We start from the raw sequence: 10,815 nt of genomic DNA, 5'->3' as shown, positions 1-10,815 counted from the left end.
TTAAACCCGTTGGCGTGCGTTGGAGCCTAAAAAAAAAATGATAACACACATTAAGTCCCGAAGCACCCCACCGTTGTGGTTACTCACTACTGGTAGATATTTCCTCAGCGAAGTATAGCAGTTCCGTGCAGGTGTCCTCACAAGATCCACAGCTATCAATGCAGTCAGTACACCTTAGCAGCAACAGATATCCCATGGAAACAGGAACTCTTCCACAAGCAATTCTTTCCAGGTCTTGCACGATGCTAGGCTAACCTCGAGGCTGTCAAATACCTCCACGATGCAACGTTAGCTTCAGTCTCTACTAAGTCTTTCTTAACTAAATAATAATAACTTTCTTATGAAATCAAATCAGTATTTCCCTTCAAAACTCAGTAGATATGGGTTTTGTTATACTTTTATCGTCTTCTTTTATAGTTTTTCTTCACCAACACTGATAATGTCTCTCTATCTCTCTTCAATGTCTCTCCTTTTTTCAACGTCTCTTTCTCCAAGGCCTCCTGTTAACCAGGTCAACTCTCCAATTGGCATCAGCTTAACAAGCTACCTTATTGGTCAAAACTTAAACGCAAACCACTTGTACATTTAAAGAAATATTTCTTCAAAAGAAATGCATTAACGACATTACAATTCGATCACCTTTCAAATCTAATACCAATTCATTATAACAAATACACTCTATACCTAGTTTTAACAAGGGTATTACGCACAGAACATCACACTCGGCCTCATGTTGTAAGGTCACCTTCCTGGTAAACCTTTTACTGTTTGCCTTTAGTGGAGCCTCAACGTGGCTTCGCCATTAACTAGCAGTGATGTATATGTCTCGGGGGGTGTAATGCATCACTTTTTGGTGCTGAGTATAGGAGCAGACAGGTCGAGAACACTTAAGGCCATCGTCAAGGTCAAGGTCAATCGTCCTCGTGGTTGTGATGCGGAAAAGTAGCACACTGCGCTACAGCTGATTTGCCCTCAGAAGTACATGGTGGACAATGGTCTGTGATGCTCTATTTGCTTTGGTCAGCAGACAGAGCTACATTGTCTCTTATACAGACTGTCTGTATTTACACCACTCACACATTCAAACACACAAGGGGTGATAAATGCCATAAGTGAACCGTTGTATGTGTGAATGCGTGAATGTGTGAATAAAAAAAAATACATGACCATTAAACCAAGTTTATTTATAACAATATGATGCATAAATGTCTGATTAATTCAGTTCCAAACAGTTTTGTTCATGGAATTTAATCCACAGTATAATAGCAATATACTGTAATAGCCACTGTACTAACAGTTTACCAGCTGTCAAGGTGGGGGTTTTAATGCCTGTATATAAACACAACTGTAACGTGTACGCTAAGAATCGGGAAGCAAGTACAGGGATAGCGTAGTAGCGTACAGATATGAAACATAGGAACAGAAACAATAACGCTTCAGGAAAGACCCAAAGGGAGTGACAGATATAGGGGAGGTAATCAGGAAGGTGATGGAGTCCAGGTGAGTCTCATGAGGCGCAGGTGCGCGTAACAATGGTGACATGTGTGCGTAATAAAGAGTAAACTGGTGACACCGAGCGCCAGAGAGGGGGAGCGGGAGTAGACGTGACAACAACACATTAACCACGTTATACCATTGTTCATTTGTTCTACATTAATTAGGTTAAATGTAAAAAAAGTTCATGACCTGTCAAATCTTTCATGTTAGGCTGTAAGCTGTAAAGTAGGAACATATAGCTAAATTAAATCAGATTTGTAAATTGAAACATGTTTGAATATTTCTCATTCTTGGTGTCCACTTATTTAGACAAAAATACTTTTCTTACATTTATGGCACTGTATTTATCATTGTCCAGAGCATGATAGTCCATGTCTTACATTGAACAGTTATAGACCATTTTATACTGCTTGGTAAGAAACCTGATCCCAGTTTGGTAAGAAACCTGATCCCAGTTTGGTAAGAAACCTGATCCCAGTTTGGTAAGAAACCTGATCCCAGTTTGGTTAGAAAGCTGATCCCAGTTTGGTAAGAAACCTGATCCCAGTTTGGTAACAACCCCCCCCCCCCCCCCCCCCCCAAAGTACATATAAAGTGTGTGTGTTTTTAACTATTGAACAGTGCGAGATCATGAATCAATTGTAAAACGTAATCAGTGCGTGTGTAACGAACTATGTCCACAAACCCACTCCTGGCCTATCCACAAACAATATGAATTATAGCTGGCTAGACAGCGGCGCTGTCCATTCAACACCATGGAGATAACATGCCCCGAGGTGCTGTCCATTCAACACCACGGAGATAACATGCCCCGAGGTGCTGTCCATTCAACACCACGGAGATAACATGCCCCGAGGTGCTGTCCATTCAACACCACGGAGATAACAGGTCCCCGAGGTGCTGTCCATTCAACACCACGGAGATAACATGCCCCGAGGTGCTGTCCATTCAACACCACGGAGATAACATGCCCCGAGGTGCTGTCCATTCAACACCACGGAGATAACATGCCCCGAGGTGCTGTCCATTCAACACCACGGAGATAACATGCCCCGAGGTGCTGTCCATTCAACACCACGGAGATAACATGCCCCGAGGTGCTGTCCATTCAACACCACGGAGATAACATGCCCCGAGGTGCTGTCCATTCAACACCACGGAGATAACATGCCCCGAGGTGCTGTCCATTCAACACCACGGAGATAACATGCCCCGAGGTGCTGTCCATTCAACACCACGGAGATAACATGCCCCGAGGTGCTGTCCATTCAACACCACGGAGATAACATGCCCCGAGGTGCTGTCCATTCAACACCACGGAGATAACATGCCCCGAGGTGCTGTCCATTCAACACCACGGAGATAACATGCCCCGAGGTGCTGTCCATTCAACACCACGGAGATAACATGCCCCGAGGTGCTGTCCATTCAACACCACAGAGATAACATGCCCCGAGGTGCTGTCCATTCAACACCACAGAGATAACATGCCCCGAGGTGCTGTCCATTCAACACCACAGAGATAACATGCCCCGAGGTGCTGTCCATTCAACACCACAGAGATAACATGCCCCGAGGTGCTGTCCATTCAACACCACGGAGATAACATGCCCCGAGGTGCTGTCCATTCAACACCACGGAGATAACATGCCCCGAGGTGCTGTCCATTCAACACCACGGAGATAACATGCCCCGAGGTGCTGTCCATTCAACACCACGGAGATAACATGCCCCGAGGTGCTGTCCATTCAACACCACGGAGATAACATGCCCCGAGGTGCTGTCCATTCAACACCACGGAGATAACATGCCCCGAGGTGCTGTCCATTCAACACCACGGAGATAACATGCCCCGAGGTGCTGTCCATTCAACACCACGGAGATAACATGCCCCGAGGTGCTGTCCATTCAACACCACGGAGATAACATGCCCCGAGGTGCTGTCCATTCAACACCACGGAGATAACATGCCCCGAGGTGCTGTCCATTCAACACCACGGAGATAACATGCCCCGAGGTGCTGTCCATTCAACACCACGGAGATAACATGCCCCGAGGTGCTGTCCATTCAACACCACGGAGATAACATGCCCCGAGGTGCTGTCCATTCAACACCACGGAGATAACATGCCCCGAGGTGCTGTCCATTCAACACCACGGAGATAACATGCCCCGAGGTGCTGTCCATTCAACACCACGGAGATAACATGCCCCGAGGTGCTGTCCATTCAATAGTGTCGGCCGCGGCCTTTAGAAAACATTTTCATTTGTATGTTAGGCCTACTTTCCTAATTTTCACCATAGTTTGGTCAAGTTTGCTTTGTCTAACACGCATCCTTGATAATGTAAGTAATTACCTCTGATTTATGCCCTTTATTTCAATGCATTATGTAGATTGAATTGTCATTGCATTTGCTGGTCATCTACTTAGAGTGCCCATTGCTTTGTTTTTCATGGTGGTATTTGATTTATCAAGCAAAGATTTCATTTGTTATTAATTATTTTCAGTCATTTTGATTATTGATATGGAAAATTTGTTCAAATCTAACTTTTTCTTTATCTGTATGAAATAATATTTCACATACAGTTGAAGTCGGAAGTTTACATTCACTTAGGTTGGAGTCTTTAAAACTCGTTTTTTGAAGCACTCCACAACTTTCTTGTTTACAAACTATAGTTTTGGCAAGTCGGTTAGGACATCTACTTGATGCATGGCTCAAGTCATTTTCCCACCAATTGTTTACAGACAGATTATTTCACTTCTAATTCACTACATCACAATTCCAGTGGGTCAGAAGTTTACATACACTTAGTTGACTGTGCCTTTAAACAGCTTGGAAAATTCCAGAAAATTATGTCATGGCTTTAGAAGCTTCTGTTAGGCTAATTGAAATCATTTGAGTCAATTGGAGGTGTACCTGTGGATGTATTTCAAGGGCTACCTTCAAGCTCAGTGCCTCTTTGCTTGACATCATGGGAAAATCAAACGAAATCAGCCAAGACCTCAGAAATAAAATTGTAGACCTCTACAAGTCTGGTTCATCCTTGGGAGCAATCTCCAAACGCCTGAAGGTTCCACGTTCATCTGAACAAACAATAGTATGCAAGTATAAACACCATGGGACCACGCAGCCGTCATACCGCTTAGGAAGGAAACACGTTCTGTCTCCTAGAGATGAATGTACTTTGGTGCGAAAAGTGCGAATCAATCCCAGAAAAACAGCAAAGGACCTTGTGAAGATGCTGGAGGCGAACAGGTACAAAGTATCTATATCCACAGTAAAACGAGTCCTATATCGACATAACCTGAAAGGCCGTTCAGCAAGGAAGCCACTGCTCCAAAACCGCCATAAAAAAGCCAGACTACGGTTTGCAACTGCACATGGGGACAAAGATTGTCCTCTGGTCTGATGAAACAAAAATAGAACTGTTTGGCCATAAGGACCATTGTTATGTTTGGAGGAAAAAGGGGGAGGCTTGCAACCCGAAGAACACCATCCCAACCATGAAGCACGAGGGTGATAGCATCATGTTGTGGGGGTGCTTTGCTGCAGGAGGGACTGGTGCACTTCACAAAATAGATGGCATCATGAGGAGGACAATTATGTGGATATATTGAAGCAACATCTCAAGACATCAGTCAGGAAGTTAAAGCTTGGTCGCAAATGGGTCTTCCAAATGGACAATGACCACAAGCATACTTCCAAAGTTGTGGCAAAATGGTGAGGGTACAACAAAGTCAAGGTATTGGAGTGGGCATCACAAAGCCCTGACCTCGATCCTATAGAAAATTTGTGGGCAGAAGTGAAAAAGTGTGTGCGAGCAAGGAGGCCTACAAACCTGACTCAGTTACACCAGCTCTGTCAGGAGGAATGGGCCAAAATTCACCCAACTTATTGTGGGAAGCTTGTGGAAGGCTACCCAAAACGTTTGACCCAAGTTAAACAATTTAAAGGCAATGCTACCAAATACTAATTGACTGTATGTAAACTTCTGACCCACTGGGAATGTGATGAAAGAAATAAAAACTGAAATATATCATTGTCACTACTATTATTCTGACATGTCACATTCTTAAAATAAAGTGGTGATCCTAACTGACCTAAGACAGGGAATTTTTACTAGGATTATATGACAGGAATTGTGAAAAACTGAGTTTAAATGTATTTGGCTAAGGTGTATGTAAACTTCCGACTTCACCTGTAATAATATTATTATGCGTGTGTGTGTGCGTCTTTTCAAGGGCGGCATGCGGTGTACTGGAAGAACGGCCTACTTTCCTAATTTTCGCATAGTTTGAAAATGTTTGAATGTACATGTCAAAATGCTAGCCCTTTCCTGCAGTCAAATGACCTAGTGGCCTCAAGGGTGGAATGTTATTTTAAAAAATCATAATTTCATAATTGATCAAAATAATTTAAAAAAATCGGGTGTTTCTATGGCAAACGATTTTGTTATATTTGAATAATCTGTGATGTTGTAACGTCCTGACCAGAGTTCGTATGTGTTTTGCTTGTTTAGTGTTGGTCAGGACGTGAGCTGGGTGGGAATTCTATGTTGTGTGTCTAGTTCGTCTGTTTCTGTGTTCAGCCTAATATGGTTCTCAATCAGAGACAGCTGTCAATCGTTGTCCCTGATTGAGAATCATATATAGGTGGCTTGTTTTGTGTTGGGGATTGTAGGTGGTTGTTTCCTGTCTCTGTGTTTGTGTTCTGCACCAGATAGGACTGTCTCGGCTTTCACGTTTGTTATTTTGTTATTTGTTAATGTTCATCGTTTATTGTTTAATTAAACATGTTGAACACTAACTGCGCTGCATTTTGGTCCTCTCCTTCATCCCAGGAAGAAAGCCGTTACAGAACCACCCACCAAACAAGGATCAAGCAGCGTGGCAACGGACAGCAGCAGCGGTACCAGGAGGAATGGTCATGGGAGCAAATATTGAACGGAGAAGGACCCTGGGCTAAGGTTGGAGAGAATCGCGGGATTCGGGCAGAAACCGTGTTATGCGGAAGAGTGCACGGTGTCTCCTGTACGGGTGCATAGCCCGGTGCGGGTTATTCCACCTACCCGCACTGGGCGGGCTAGATTGAGCATTGAGCCAAGTGCCATGAAGCCGGCTCTACATATCTGGCCTCCAGTACGTCTCCTCGGACCGGTGTACATGGCACCAGCCTTACGCATGGTGTCCCCGGTTTGCCAACACAGCCCAGTGTGGGTTATTCCACCTCCCCGCACTGGACGGGCTACGGAGAGCATGCAACCAGGTAAGGTTGGGCAGGCTCAGTGCTCAAGGGAGCCAGTACGCATGCACGGTCCGGTATATCCGGCGCCACCTTCCCGCCCCAGCCCATTACCACCAGTGCCAACACCACGCACCAGGCCTATAGTGCGCTTCGAGAGTCCAGTGTTCCCTGTTCCTGCTCCCCACACTAGCCTTGAGGTGCGTGTCTCCAGTCCGGTACCACCACTTCCGGCACCACGCACCAGGCCTACTGTGCGCCTCAGCAGGTCAGAGTCGGTCGTCTGTCCAACGCCGCCTGCACTGCTCGTCTGCCCAGCGCCGTCTGAGCCATCCGTCTGCCCAGCGCCATCTGAGCCATCCATCTGCCCAGCGCCGTCTGAGCCATCCGTCTGCCCAGCGCCGTCTGAGCCGTCCGTCTGCCCAGCGCCGTCTGAGCCGTCCGTCTGCCCAGCGCCGTCTGAGCCGTCCGTCTGCCCAGCGCCGTCTGAGCCGTCCGTCTGCCCAGCGCCGTCTGAGCCGTCCGTCTGCCCAGCGCCGTCTGAGCCGTCCGTCTGCCCAGCGCCATCTGAGCCGCCCGTCTGCCACGAGCCTTCAGAGCCGCCCGTCTGCCACGAGCCTTCAGAGCCGCCCGTCTGCCAGGAGCTGCCAGAGCCGCCAGCCAGTCAGGAGCTGCCAGAGCCGCCAGCCAGTCAGGAGCTGCCAGAGCCGCCAGCCAGTCAGGAGCTGCCAGAGCCGCCAGCCAGTCAGGAGCTGCCAGAGCCGCCAGCCAGTCAGGAGCTGCCAGAGCCGCCAGCCAGTCAGGAGCTGCCAGAGCCGCCAGCCAGTCAGGAGCTGCCAGAGCCGCCAGCCAGTCATGAGCTGCCTTCCAGTCATGAGCTGCACGCCAGTCATGAGCTGCACGCCAGTCATGAGCTGCACGCCAGTCATGAGCTGCACGCCAGTCATGAGCTGCACTCCAGTCATGAGCTGCCCTCCAGTCATGAGCTGCCCTCCAGTCATGAGCTGCCCTCCAGTCATGAGCTGCCACTCAGTCCGGAGCTGCCACTCAGTCCGGAGCTGCCATTCAGTCCGGAGCTGCCATTCAGTCCTGAGCTACCTCTCTGTCCTGAGCTACCTCTCTGTCCTGAGCTACGTCCTAAATCATGTGGGGGCCTTGGGGAGGATTCTTAGGCCAAGGTCGTGGGCGAGGGTCGCCACTCAAAGGACGCTAAGGAGGGGGACAAAGACAGTGGTGGAGTGGTGTCCACGTCCCCCGCCGGAGCCGCCACCGCGGACAGATGCCCACCCAGACCCTCCCCTTGAGTTTTAGGGGTGCGTTCGGAGTCCGCACCTCAGGGGGGGGGGGGGGGGGGGGGGGGGGTACTGTAACGTCCTGACCAGAGTTCGTATGTGTTTTGCTTGTTTAGTGTTGGTCAGAACGTGAGCTGGGTGGGAATTCTATGTTGTGTGTCTAGTTCGTCTGTTTCTGTGTTCAGCCTAATATGGTTCTCAATCAGAGACAGCTGTCAATCGTTGTCCCTGATTGAGAATCATATATAGGTGGCTTGTTTTGTGTTGGGGATTGTGGGTGGTTGTTTCCTGTCTCTGTGTTTGTGTTCTGCACCAGATAGGACTGTCTCGGCTTTCACGTTTGTTATTTTGTTATTTGTTAAGTTCTACTTCATCACAATCCCGGATCCGGGAGCACCCCATCAGTAAAAAAGCTGACTAGCATAGCCTAGCATAGCGTCACAAGTAAATACTAGCATCTAAATATCATTAAATCACAAGTCCAAGACACCAGATGAAAGATACACATCTTGTGAATCCAGCCATCATTTCTGATTTTTTAAATGTTTTACAGGGAAGACACAATATGTAAATCTATTAGCTAACCACGATAGCAAAAGTCACAATTTTTTTCCTGCATAGGTAGCTATCACAATTTCGACCAAATAAAGATATAAATAGCCACTAACCAAGAAACAACTTCATCAGATGACAGTCTGATAACATATTTATTGTATAGCATATGTTTTGTTAGAAAAATGTGCATATTTCAGGTATAAATCATAGTTTACAATTGCAGCCACCATCACAACTCTCACCAAAGCAACTAGAATAACTACAGAGACCATCGTGTATTACCTAAATACTCATCATAAAACATTTCTGAAAAATACACAGCGTACAGCAAATGAAAGACAAAGATCTTGTGAATCCAGCCAATATTTCAGATTTTTTAAGTGTTTTACAGCGAAAACACAATATAGCATTATATTAGCTTACTACAATAGCCAACCACACAACAGCATTGATTCAGGCCAACAATAGCAATAACGAATAAACCAGCAAAAGATATTAATTTTTTCACTAACCTTCTCAAACTTCTTCAGATGACAGTCCTATAACATCACATTACACAATACATATAGAGTTTGTTCGAAAATGTGCATATTTAGCGGCACAAATCGTGGTTATACAATGAGAAAAGTAGCCAAGCTGCCAACAATATGTCGGGAGAAATCTTGGGAGAGGCACCTAATCTAATCAGTAACTAATCCTAAACTTGACTAAAAAATACAGGTTGGACAGCAAATGAAAGATACATTAGTTCTTAATGTTCATCGTTTATTGTTTAATTAAACATGTTGAACACTAACTGCGCTGCATTTTGGTCCTCTCCTTCATCCCAGGAAGAAAGCCGTTACAGATGTATATAAAGTGTAATATTGGTATGCAAACAAAAAATGTCATACATTTCAACTCTATATCTGACATGATACAGGTGTCTCCTTTTTTTAAGCCCATAACCATGTGTGTGAGGTGTATACTTTTGTTTCAAAGTAGATTTGTTTAAGACTACCAAGAAACACTGATTTAGCCCACTGCACTAAAAGGTTAACTAGCTAGATCCACTGCAATATCCCATAGGTCTCAATTGTGACCACTAAGATATTTTAATTTACCATGAGCATCATGGTTTACATTTATTGAAAGTGAAGGCACAATTACATTTTTCAGACTTCTGGTGGCAAATTCGTTTTTAAAGGTACACCATTGAGAAAAAAGCTTGGTCTTGGTACCATTTTGAGAAATGTAATGAAACTTCTCTGAATCATACTAGACACCTTATTAATGTCACATACACTACCGTTCAAAAGTTTGGGGTCACTTTCTGTACAGCACATTGAGATATCAGCTGATGTAAGAAGGGCTATATAAATACATTTTATTTGATTTGACTTAGAAATGTCCTTGTTTTTGAAAGAAAAGCACATTTTTGTCCATTAAAATAACATAAAATTGATCCGAAATACAGTGTAGACATTGTAAATGACTATTGTAGCTGGAAACGGCTGATTATTTTATGGAATATCTACATAGGTGTACAGAGGCCCATTATCAGCATCCATCACTCCTGTGTTCCAATGGCACATTGTGTTAGCTAATCCAAGTTTATAATTTTAAAAGGCTAATTGATCATTAGAAAACCCTTTTGTAATTATGTTAGCACAGCGGAAAACTGTTGATTAAAGAAGCAGTAAAACTGGCCTTCTTTAGACTAGTTGAGCATCTGGAGCATCAGCATTTGTGGGTTCGATTACAGGCTCAAAATGGCCAGAAACAAAGAACTCGTCAGTCTATTCTTGTTCTGAGAAATGAAGGCTATTCCATGCGAGAAATTGCCAAGAAACTGGAGATCTCGTACAATGCTGTGTACTACTCCCTTCACAGAACAGTGAAAACTGTCTCTAACCAGAATAGAAAGAGGAGTGGGAGGCCCCGGTGCACAACTGAGCAAGTGGACATTAGAGTGTATAATTTGAGAAACAGACGCCTCACAAGTCCTCAACTGGCAGCTTCATTAAATAGTACCCGCAAAACACCAGTCTCAACGTCAACAGTGAAGAGGCGACTCTGGGATGTTGGCCTTCTAGACAGAGTTGCAAAGAAAAAGCAATATCTCAGACTGGCCAATAAAAATAAAAGATTAAGATGGGCAAAAGAACACAGACACTGGACAGAGGAAGATGGGAAAAAAGTATTATGGACAGATGAATCTAAGTTTGAGGTGTTCGGATCACAAAGAA

Source organism: Salvelinus fontinalis, chromosome 33, assembly GCF_029448725.1.
Source record: "Salvelinus fontinalis isolate EN_2023a chromosome 33, ASM2944872v1, whole genome shotgun sequence".
NCBI lineage: Eukaryota > Metazoa > Chordata > Actinopteri > Salmoniformes > Salmonidae > Salvelinus > Salvelinus fontinalis.
Note: the sequence above shows the minus strand (reverse complement) of the source record.